The sequence below is a fragment of the Dreissena polymorpha genome, chromosome 14, assembly GCF_020536995.1.
Source record: "Dreissena polymorpha isolate Duluth1 chromosome 14, UMN_Dpol_1.0, whole genome shotgun sequence".
NCBI classification, from domain to species: domain Eukaryota; kingdom Metazoa; phylum Mollusca; class Bivalvia; order Myida; family Dreissenidae; genus Dreissena; species Dreissena polymorpha.
This window is the reverse complement of record NC_068368.1, coordinates 56,370,390-56,381,234: the sequence shown is the minus strand read 5'-3', so window position 1 is coordinate 56,381,234 and position 10,845 is coordinate 56,370,390. Positions and strand designations below refer to the sequence as shown.

General features: G+C 37.2%; 1 long non-coding RNA gene across 2 annotated transcripts; it reads left to right on the top strand.

Moving 5' to 3' along the window:
* The first annotated feature begins 966 nt into the window (after positions 1-966).
* LOC127856944 (uncharacterized) lies at positions 967-10,299 on the top strand. Of its 2 annotated transcripts, none has more exons than XR_008038246.1 (5): positions 967-1,253; positions 4,761-4,913; positions 6,651-6,830; positions 7,012-7,118; positions 10,212-10,299. It is a non-coding gene; the product is annotated as an uncharacterized LOC127856944 (long non-coding RNA). The 2 variants fall into 2 exon arrangements; XR_008038247.1 differs by having other exon boundaries at positions 968-1,135.
* The last annotated feature ends 546 nt before the right edge of the window (positions 10,300-10,845 follow it).

Below are 10,845 nucleotides of genomic sequence, written 5' to 3'. Positions count from 1 at the left end.
GGTGATGCATGGTCGGAGAAGCTGCAAGTAACAATATGGATTGCTTATATAGTGTAAAGTCTCGAGTCCGTTTACGGGGTAGAACCAGTACTTGGTGCATTAAGCCCTGTTTTCCCAGATTTTTTTTAATTATATACATTTCAATTGATAGTCATTATTATTGCAACATGTATATATATTAAAAACAGTGAGGAAATATATATAAGTACATTAAAATTTAAGATAAATATTATTTATTTATAATACTTTGGAATTACTGGTTGTGAGTTAATTATATGCGATTTCACCATCTAGCATAGAATATCATCCAATAATACTTGTTACAGTTTCAATCGTTGACTCATATGTAGACTACATGTTCCTGCTGAGCAGGCCAGGTGGGTTGGCAAACGAGTCGAAAACACAAGAGGTCAACATGAAGATCAACCGGTTCCTGGCCCTGTCTGGCTACTTGGAAGGAGCGGTGTTGAGTGACGTGCTGTTGTGGAAGGGCCATATGGAGGTCCACGACAGTTCCTCAACACCAATCACCAGCTGAAGACGGTGCAGACTGCACTAACGGCAATCAAGAACTTCCTGAAGTGGTGCAAGGGAATGGTCTAGCGGACGCCCGCTCATTGAACAATGTAAGCGTAAACATAGGATTTGATTTATGTTAATTATTCATTCTTCTTGGACATCTACTTATTAATGTTTTGGCGTTGTCCGTCTTTCTGTCTGTTCTTCCGTCCGTCTTTCCGTCCGTCCAGCACTTTTGTGTCAAGATGCCATATCTTGGAAGTGCTTTGGCCGATTTCATTGAAACTTGGTATCAGTATATATATGGATAAGAGGATGATGCACGCCAAATGGCATTGTACACAGTTTGTTAATGACGGAGTTTTGGCCCTTTGTATCTTGAAAAAATGCTTTTTTGAGTGTCAAATATAACACTTTTGTGTCCAGAAGCAAATTGGCGGGGGATATCAATTCAACAAATTTGCTTGTTTAGCTTTATTTTTTCAGGCCGATCTCCTTCTCACAGGCTGCCTGACCTCAACCCGCCTGGATATGAGCCGTCGCGAGGTTGTTCGGAGGGTAGAGGAGAGTGTGGCCATCCTGACGGACGCAAACCTGGAGCGCCACTTCACTGAGAGTGAGCATGTAGTGAAAACGATCAAGGTGATCCAGGAGACCCCGCTGGCACACCTGAAAGATATTCGGGGAATAATTATTAAACTGATAGCGCTCTATAACGCCTCCTGAACCGGCAGGTATACAAACATGAGGGTATGTTATATAAATAAGCCTAGTATTGATTCGAAAAGATAACCCTAAATTACTTTTCAGACCAGAGTTGTTTTTCAGTAGCAATTGCATAGAATTGAATGAAACTTGAAGTTAATAGGCGTTAAAATTGGGTTTATTTAAGTATACAACAAAGCTGTTCGCCTGTTAATTGACCGACTTGTCATATGTATAATATTTTTACCAGATTGTTACCTTGAAGCCAGATAAACTATAATGCAAAAGTTCATTTTGACATTCCAAATTGGGGAAAGGCCTTGAAGCCATTGTAAAATTAAACTGTTATGGCCCCTTAATTGATTGAAAATGTCAAATTCCTGTCTGCATATGTTGGTGTATGAATTTAGTGAAATTCAAATTAAATCAAATTTGTTATCATTTTTCAGTGGTTCTTGCTTAAGTGTCATCAGGATGATTTGGTCATTTCAGAGATGTACCCTTTATAGCTCAACTTGAGTTATTGTTGCTGGTCTTTGTCTGTTTTGCGATGTGTGTCTATATGTCAACATTTTTACTTTAACAATATCTCCTACTAAACCTTTGGGCAAAGCTTGATGAAACTGGCAGGAATATTCCTGGCATGAAGCTCCTTCAATGTTGCTCCAAGAATTGTATTCCATGAAATCCTTGTTGCCGTGGCAACCAAAAGGAAAAACTTAAAAAAATCTACTCTGAATCTGCAAGGCCTTGGGCTGAGATATTTAGCATGAAACATTGTGTGGTGGACCTTTACCCGTGGGCAAGTCGATTTTTTGTCGAGCCCACTTATGGAGAGCTCGACATATTTGTCACAGTTGGCGGTTTGGTGTATGTGGATCAGTCCGTCAGTATGAAAGTCCGGGTTAGGCTTGTCTGGAGCGTAAGTCTGTTAATGAATGGAGGAATTTCAAATAACTTACAATAAATGTTCACAATCATGACACGGCCGGTCACTGCTCAAGAAAACGTCAATATCTAAAAGGTCAAGGTCACACTTTCAGTTCAAATGTCAAAAATGGCCATAAATGACCTTGTGTGGGCCATTATTATGTCATTCATTGTCAGAATTAAATTCAATTGAAAATCATGTGTTCACCATAATTTGACGGTGTTGCATGGGAAGGAATAATGTCGAAATCTCGAAGGTCAAGGTCACACTTTTAGTTCAAAGGTAAAAATGGCCATAAAAGAGCTTGTCCGGGCCATAAATGTGTCATTCATTGTAAGATTTTAAAATCATTAAGCACATTTGTTCACCATCACTCGACGGTGTGTCATAAGAAAGAATTACGTCAAAATCTCCAAACTCGAGATTACACTTAAGAGTTCAAAGGTTAATTGGTGGGACTTGTACCATGATTGTTCAAACTATGTTCCTGGGGTCAAAATTGCCCTACTGGGGAGGGAAATGTTATTTCCTTATTAGTATATTGTAAAAACTTCAAAAACAATTTTTTTTCTCATAAACCACAAGGCCTAGAGCAAAGATATTTGGCATGAAACTTCATCTTGTGGACCTTCGCCAAGATTGTTCAAGTATCATTGGATCATATTTGCCCCACCCTCGGATCAAATTTGTTTTCCTTATATAAAATATATTATAATGAACACTTTAAAATATTCTTCTCAAAAACTGCAGTGCGAACATACATATTTTGCATAAAACATCATATGGTGAACTTCTATACAGATTTTTAAAATTATCGGCTGGGGGGACCAATGATAAATTCATTGAATTTACCTGCTAAGATTCATTTGCTTTGTGGATATGCAATAACTTGCAATGTTTTTAAAGTGATTGAATGGTTCAACATTAACATTAAATTAAAAAGAAAAAAACTATTTCATGCATCATATTATGCTTATAAAAAGCCATAATTGTAATGCTTTCATGGAAAAAATGAATGTTTGCTTAATTTTCAAAAATATTAATAAATCTTTAATGTTAAGGATTCCTTATAAAGGTTTTACGTGTGCACAGAATGGTATGGTAATCTCCAAAGCATTCCCATTACATTATACATCAGATGTCTATGGATAAGTTATTTTTATGCCCCCTTTCGACAAAAAGGGGGTATATAGTTTTCGCACTGTCCGTCCGTCGATCTTTACCAAACTTGGTTAGAAGTTGTGTCTAGACAATATCTAGGTCAAGTACGAATATGGGTCATGCCGGGTCAAAAACAAGGTCACGGGGTCACTTAGTGCATTTCAAGGATTTAGCATGGTGTCTGCTCTCTAATTGAAGTAGTTTGCATCAACATTCATGCGCCTGTCAAGTATCGGGCATTCAGCGTGAGAGTCGCGCATTTACGCAGCAAAACAGCCTCTCACACATCCAAATCTCATGCTCTCCTTTTTTAATACGCCCGTTTTAAAAAACGGGACGTATTATAGTTTCACCCTTGGCGGGCGGCGTCCATAGCAGTGTCCGCTCTCTAATTCAAATAGTTTTCATCCGATCTTCACCAAACTTGGTCAGAGGTTGTGTCTAGTCAATATCTAGGTCAAGTTCGAATATGGGTCATGCCGGGTCAAAAACTAGGTCACGAGGTCACTTAGTGCATTTCAAGGATTTAGCATGGTGTCTGCTTTCTAATTGAAGTAGATTTCACCCGATCTTCACCAAATTTGGTCAGAAGTTGTGTCTAGATGATATTTAGGTCAAGTTCAAATATGGGTCATGCCGGATCAAAAACTAGGTCATGTGGTTACTTAGTGCATTTCAAGCATTGAGCATGGTGTCCGCTCTCTAATTGAAGTAGTTTTCATCTGCTCTTCACCTAATTTGGTCCGAAGTTGTGTCTAGATGATATGTAGGTCAAGTTGGAATATGGGTCATGCAGGGTCAAAAACGAGGTCACAAGGTCACAGTGCATTTCAAGTATTTAGCATGGTGTCCGCTCTCTTATTGAAGTAGTTTTTATATGATCTTCACCAAATTTAGTCAGATGTTATACTAAATGATATCTAGGTCAAGTTTAAATATGGGTCATGCCGGGTCATTAACTAGGTCTCGAGGTCACTTAGTGCATTTCAAGCATTGAGCATGGTGTCCAAAACCTTCGAACGGGCGTATCTTGTGACAGTTTTGCACTCTTGTTTAAAACTGACAAATGCCAAAATTTAGAAATGCATATGAATGGGAAACGAAACTGTTAGTAAGTAAATAGTGTAACAGTTACTGTACAAACAACCGATTTTTCAAAAGAAGCGTTGTTTTTTTGTAAACTGTACTGATGGTTTTGCTAGTTATTCCATAGGTTGTTGATAACTCGCGTTTGTTCAGCTAATTTCATTATTTCTTTTATAGCCATTATTGTGTTATCATGGCCATTGATGTGAACAAAAGCAAACTGTTATTTTTACAGCATCCAGTAAAAATAACCATATTGTAAATCTCACGGGTACTACTGCTCTAATGTTTGATCAAGAATGCATCTATAATGATAATCAAACTAGTGGTGTCACTCAATTGATTTTTGCATATATAGGTAGGAGTACCTAGAGATTGAGCTGGAGACAGTGAAGGTGCTGACCTTTGTGTGGAACACTAAGAAGCTGGCAAGTTTTCATATTGAAGGGCATGGTTCCCAACCGCCCATCACACACAGAATGTAGCTTGTCCTCTTCCGCAGTAAAAACTGGTTAGTGCTCCACAATGCGAGACCTGGTTCATATGTATGTTGCTGGAGTATTAATTATTATTATCAAGATTATCTTGTTTTATGTTTCTTGATTATTTGCTATTATATCCCCAAAAACGAAGTATAGTGGGGTATTTAGGAGTGACCTTGTCTGTCTGTCGATGGCTCTGTATTAAGTGTCCCCTCTCTAATTCAAGGTGTTTATCGGATCTTCACCAAACTTGGTCAGAAGTTGTATGTAGATGATGTCTAGGTCAAGTTTGAATATGGGTCATGCCGGGTCAAAAACTAGGTAACTGGGTCACTTAGTGCGTTTAAAACATTCATCATGCTGTCCGCTCTCTAATTTAAGTAGTTTTCATCTAATCTTCACCAAACTTGGTCAGAATTTTATCTAGATGATCTCTAGGCCAAGTTTTAACATGTGCAATGCCGGGCCAAAAACTAGGTCACATGGTCACTTTGTGCGTTTTTTAGCATTCAGTATGGTATCTGCTCTCTAATTCAAGTAGTTTTCATCCGATCAGAAGTTTAATCTAGATGATCTCTAGGCCAACTTCAAACGTGGACCATGCCGGGCCGAAAATTAGTTCACATGGATTTTCATTTTAGGTCCTATAACACTGGCTTGCGACACCTGTCGACAGGCTTTCAACACAATTTTTTGGAATAAATAGTGGACTGAATATCTATCTAAGTTTGGTTGTGAGCTTATCTGGGCCATAACTATGTCATTCATTGTGAGATTAAACAAAAAAATTGCACATTTGTTCACCATCATTGGACGTTGTGTCATTCCAAAGAATTGTCGATATCTCTGAGGTCAAGGTCACAATTGCATAATAACTCTTAAAATCGCCAAACATGTAAATATGTTTTTCTTATTTTGTGAAGACAGCATGCAAAATATTCTGTGTCAATGTGGTATGTGGGGTTATTCCCGGTATATTGGAGTCTGTATGTTGGTTGATCTGTTGGGGATTTGTCTTTTCATTCAAACTTGTAAATATGTGATCAGCATGAAAAGAATATTTTCAAAACACAATTTTTATTTGCATTGATTTCACATCCAAGAGTAATGGTCTTGATTCCTTGATCCTCGCTCATATACCTTCACAGGGACAGCAGGGGTATTTATTATTGTTTATGACCAAGTTTGTATTATATTTGTTTTGAAAGTGTGAACATTTTAATGAATAAATAGATAGATTGAACAAAATTAATTTATTATGCCCTCCTTCGAAGAAGAGGGGGTTTATTGTTTTGCACATGTCGGTCAGACCGTTCATCAAATGGTTTCCGGATGATAACTCAAGAACGCATAGGTACATTAATCACGACTGGCAAATGACCCCTTCAATTTTCAGTTCACTAGGTCAAAGGTCAAGGCCACAGTGACTCGAAACGGTAAAATGGTTTGCGGATGATAACTCAAGAAAGTTTAAGCCTAGGATCATGAAACTTCATAGGTATATTGATCATGACTGGTAGAAGACCCCTTTTGATTTCCAGGTCTCTAGGTCAAAGATCAAGGTCACAGTGACCTGAAGCAGTAAAATGGTTTCCGGATGATATATATATATATATATATATATATATATATATAATTAGCTATAAAGTGAGAGTGATTACATGAGTATTCACACAATGGCTGCCACTACAACTGACATCCCATTTGGGGGGGGGCATGCATGTTTTACAAACAGTCCTTGTTAACATTAAGTTATCTGTATCCAGTACCATTTTAAAATGGAGGGGATGGTGTTGGAGATGCTACGGAGACTAAAGGGCAACATGACTTGCAAGAACTTCACCATAATATCCTGAAGAGGAACATTAGCTTGTCCAGGACCACTTCGCAAGCAATGACCCACAAGTACTGGACATTGCTAGAACTGCTCTGCGGGTATGTTGCTGGTATGTTGCTGGAGGTGATGTTTTTGTTTGAGATTGAAAGAGTGTTGCTTGTGTGCGCTGGTAATCACAAACTTGTTTAAAAGTTGAAATGATAAAGAATTAGTAACTAAACATAATAAGTACAAAAGAATGACACTCACAGTTCTCATCATAAACCCCAATACTCTTCTCTCCATAACAGGGTGCTGCAAGATGCTTTCTGCTATATTGACTGCTTCCGAGCGCTTCCTGGACCTAAAACTTATCTCCCAGCAGCAACCTCCCCAAGGTGTGACGAGAGTCTTCAAGGTAATTGAAAGAGGGTGCAACGTGAAGTATAAATGCATAACGAGCCAAAATGGAAAGCTTAGGTTTGGAATAACTCGTCTCATGGTCAAAGTCACACTTAAAACTCAATTTTCACATACCATTATATATGCAAGAAAGCTCATTCAACAACTCGCCACAATTAGGTTATATGCTGAATTCATACTTTCAGGTCAAAGGTCCTAGGCCACTAAGTAATGGTCAAGATACTTTGTGTCTGCTCTGTAAATCCTATACCCATTTAAATATTTCTTTTAAATCTCACTCAAATGGTGACCATATTGTTTCAATATGCAGAGTTTGGATTTGGCATCACACTTGAAGATAAATATTCATTTGCCACATTATGATTTTGATTCTTCTTAGTAAATCACATATCCCGTTTCATTGTTCCAAGGAACAAAACACCAATGCTCACCACAATTAATTAATGCGATTTGCAAAACCAATCAGGTTCAAACAAGATAAAAGGTTGGAACATTCAGTTCTATCCATTAAATTTGTATCCGCTCATTATTGTCCTCTACCGGTTTCATCGGAGGGGACTTATGGTTTGCGCTCTGTCTGTCAGTCTGTCTGTCTGTCAGTCTGTCTGTCACACTTTTCTGGATCCTGTGATAACTTTAAAAGTTCTTAATATTTTTTCATGAAACTTGCAACATGGATAGATGGCAATATGGACATTATGCACTTCATTTCATTTTGTTCCTACGTCAAAAATTGTGGTTGCTATGGCAACCAAAAAAAATAAAAATCTGAAAATTGTGGAATTTCGGACAATGGTGGAGCCGGTAGGGAACCATATTGCTTGACAATAGCCTTGTTTACTATAAATCTAGTTGGCCCATCTGTTGGTAGACCTAAGCTTGTCCGATTGATAACTGAACTTCAAAGGTCAAGGTCACATTAACTTTTTCCTTATTTAACAGCCTGGTCCAAGTGATAGCTTAAGCTATGTTTGTTCCTCAGTCTTCAGTATTTGGTTCCATTGTTTCTTACCTTAAGAAAAAGAACCATATTCATTTTTACATAGATACCATTAAGTTCAAGGTCACAAAGTCAGGTAAAAAGTATTTTTATATATATGCTAGCTTTGTCCGAGTCATACCATAAGTTCTTTTTGTCTTCACATTGGGTTTAATGTTTGTTTATGACAGGACAAAAAATCTGATACTCCACTGGTCAAGGTTGCTAGGAATTGGATATAATGTCATGTAAAGAGGACATTGGTGTTTCACAAACATTTCTCGTTGTAAAACTTGAATTGAATGTTCACTGTCTAGAGATGTACAGAAACCACGAGCCCACACTCACCCAGTTAATTCTGGATTTTATTGACTTTTATAAAGCTTTTTGGAATGCTTCTTACCTGTTCAGCATGTCCTAAATAGAATAAATACCACCTCAAATATTTCCTTTGACATATTGCTTTCATATTTTGCATACTGCTTTACCAACATGACCACAATCTATAAACAAGAGCAGACAACTGTATCAAGCATTTTGACAGAATTATAGCCCCTTTTATACTTTGGTAGTTGAACATTTGGTTAAGTTTTGTGTTTTGGTCTATTTTATTCCTAAAGTATCTTAGCTATTGCTTTTTAGACTTGGAAAACTCACTAACTATCGTAAGGGGACTGTACAGGGCAAGTTGCATAACTCTGGTTGGCTTTTTAATGGAATTATGGCCCTTTTTTTGTCTTTGTAACTTTGAATATTTTGTTTAATAGTGTGTATTTAGATCTACTTTACTTCTAAAGAATCAATGCTATATATTTCAAACTTCAAATACTTTCTTACTATCATGATGTTACTGTACCTGGAAAGTTGAATTTGACCTTGACCTTTCAATGACCTTGACTCTCAAGGTCAAATTAACAAATTTTGCTTAAATTGCGATAACTTCTTTGTTTATGATCACATTTGATTCATACTTTGACAAAACAACACTTACCTGACATACCACAATGGACTTCACCCAAACCATCACCCATGCCCCACCCCAGAACCCGCCCTCCCACCTAAAAAAAGACAACAATTTTTTTTCTTTTTTTTTGAAATATCATCTATTAAATGACCACACACCCACATTATACCCCCTATCCATGATGGCTTACGTTATACTGTCAAGCACTCGAATAGTTGAGCGCGCTGTCCTCTGACAGCTCTTGTTGCCTTAAATTTTCATTGTTCTTTGAAATTAAATTAATAATGGCCAATTTTTTTCACTGCTCTTTGTTATTATTTGTTTTTGGTTTACAACTTTTTCTGCAATCAATTTAAGGGGGCATTTCAATGGTATTTCTCTATGCAATGGCAATTATTCAACATTCCACATGTCCGATTTTTATGAAAAATAAAAGTACATGTATAAGGAACATTGATGAAATCGTTTAAAAAGATTAGTGAAGGGCCAAAAAAATATTATTACATAATGGTCTTAGTGCTTATGGGGATCGAAATCTTGCCCACAACATTCACAATCTTAATGAATATTTTCTACACAAAACTACTGTTCCATTATTCATTATGGTCAATGTTTATTAACACATACATTGACAAAGCGCATCATCTTCAAACTTCAAATACTTTCTTACTATCATGATGGTACTGTATCTGGCACGTTGAATTTGACCTTGACATTTGAATGATCTTGACTCCCCCCCCCCCCTCAATTTTTTTTTTGAAATATCATCTATTAAATGACCACACACACACACACACACACACATTATACCCCCTCTCCATGATGGCTTACGTTACACCGTCAAGCACTCGAAAAGTCGAGCGCTCTGTCCTCTGACAGCTCTTGTTAATTCGTAATGTACATATTTACAATATATAAAGCAAGGTCTGTGCTTTAAGAAACATTCAAATAAGTTCTTATTAACGCATACATTTAATTCAGAGAATAAAATTCAGTTTTAGCTGTCGATATGCCCTTTAACAAATCTTATTTGATTCAAGAATCAAATTTTTAATGTGAGCCTTGTTAATTTATTTTTGTACAGAAAATGCAAATAATTTGTTTTTCACCATAACTTAACAGAGTATCCATTGCCTTTTTTTCAGTGTTCCAGACGGCTGGTGATGCATTTCAAGAAAAGCCATCAGAATCTTGCAATGATCTGTATACTTAATAAATGACAAAACAACAACACTGTATTGTTATTATTATTTAATACATAACTTCCATATTTGCCAAAAAGGTATATGATGGAAGTTCAACGTTGTTGTCGATGTGATTTGATTGCCTTGCTTTTTATGTCCCCCACTATTGTAGTGGGGGACATATTGTTTTTGCCCTGTCTGTTGGTTGGTCTGTTGGTTGGTTGGTTTGCGCCAACTTTATCATTTTGCAATAACTTTTGCTATATTGAATATAGCAACTTGATATTTGGCATGCATGTGTATCTAATGGAGCTGCACATTTTGAGTGGTGAAGGGTCAAGGTCATCCTTCAAGGTCAAACGTCATATAGGGGGACATTGTGTTTCACAAACCCATCTTGTTATTTCTATGTCCCCCTCCATTATGGGGGGGGACATATTGTTTTTGCACGGTTGGTTGGTTGGTTGGTTTGTTTGCTCCAACTTTAACATTTTGCCATAACTTTTGCAATATTGAAGATAGCAACTTCATATTTGGCATGCATGTGTATCTCATGGAGCTGCACATTTTGAGTGGTGAAAGGTCAAGGTCAAAT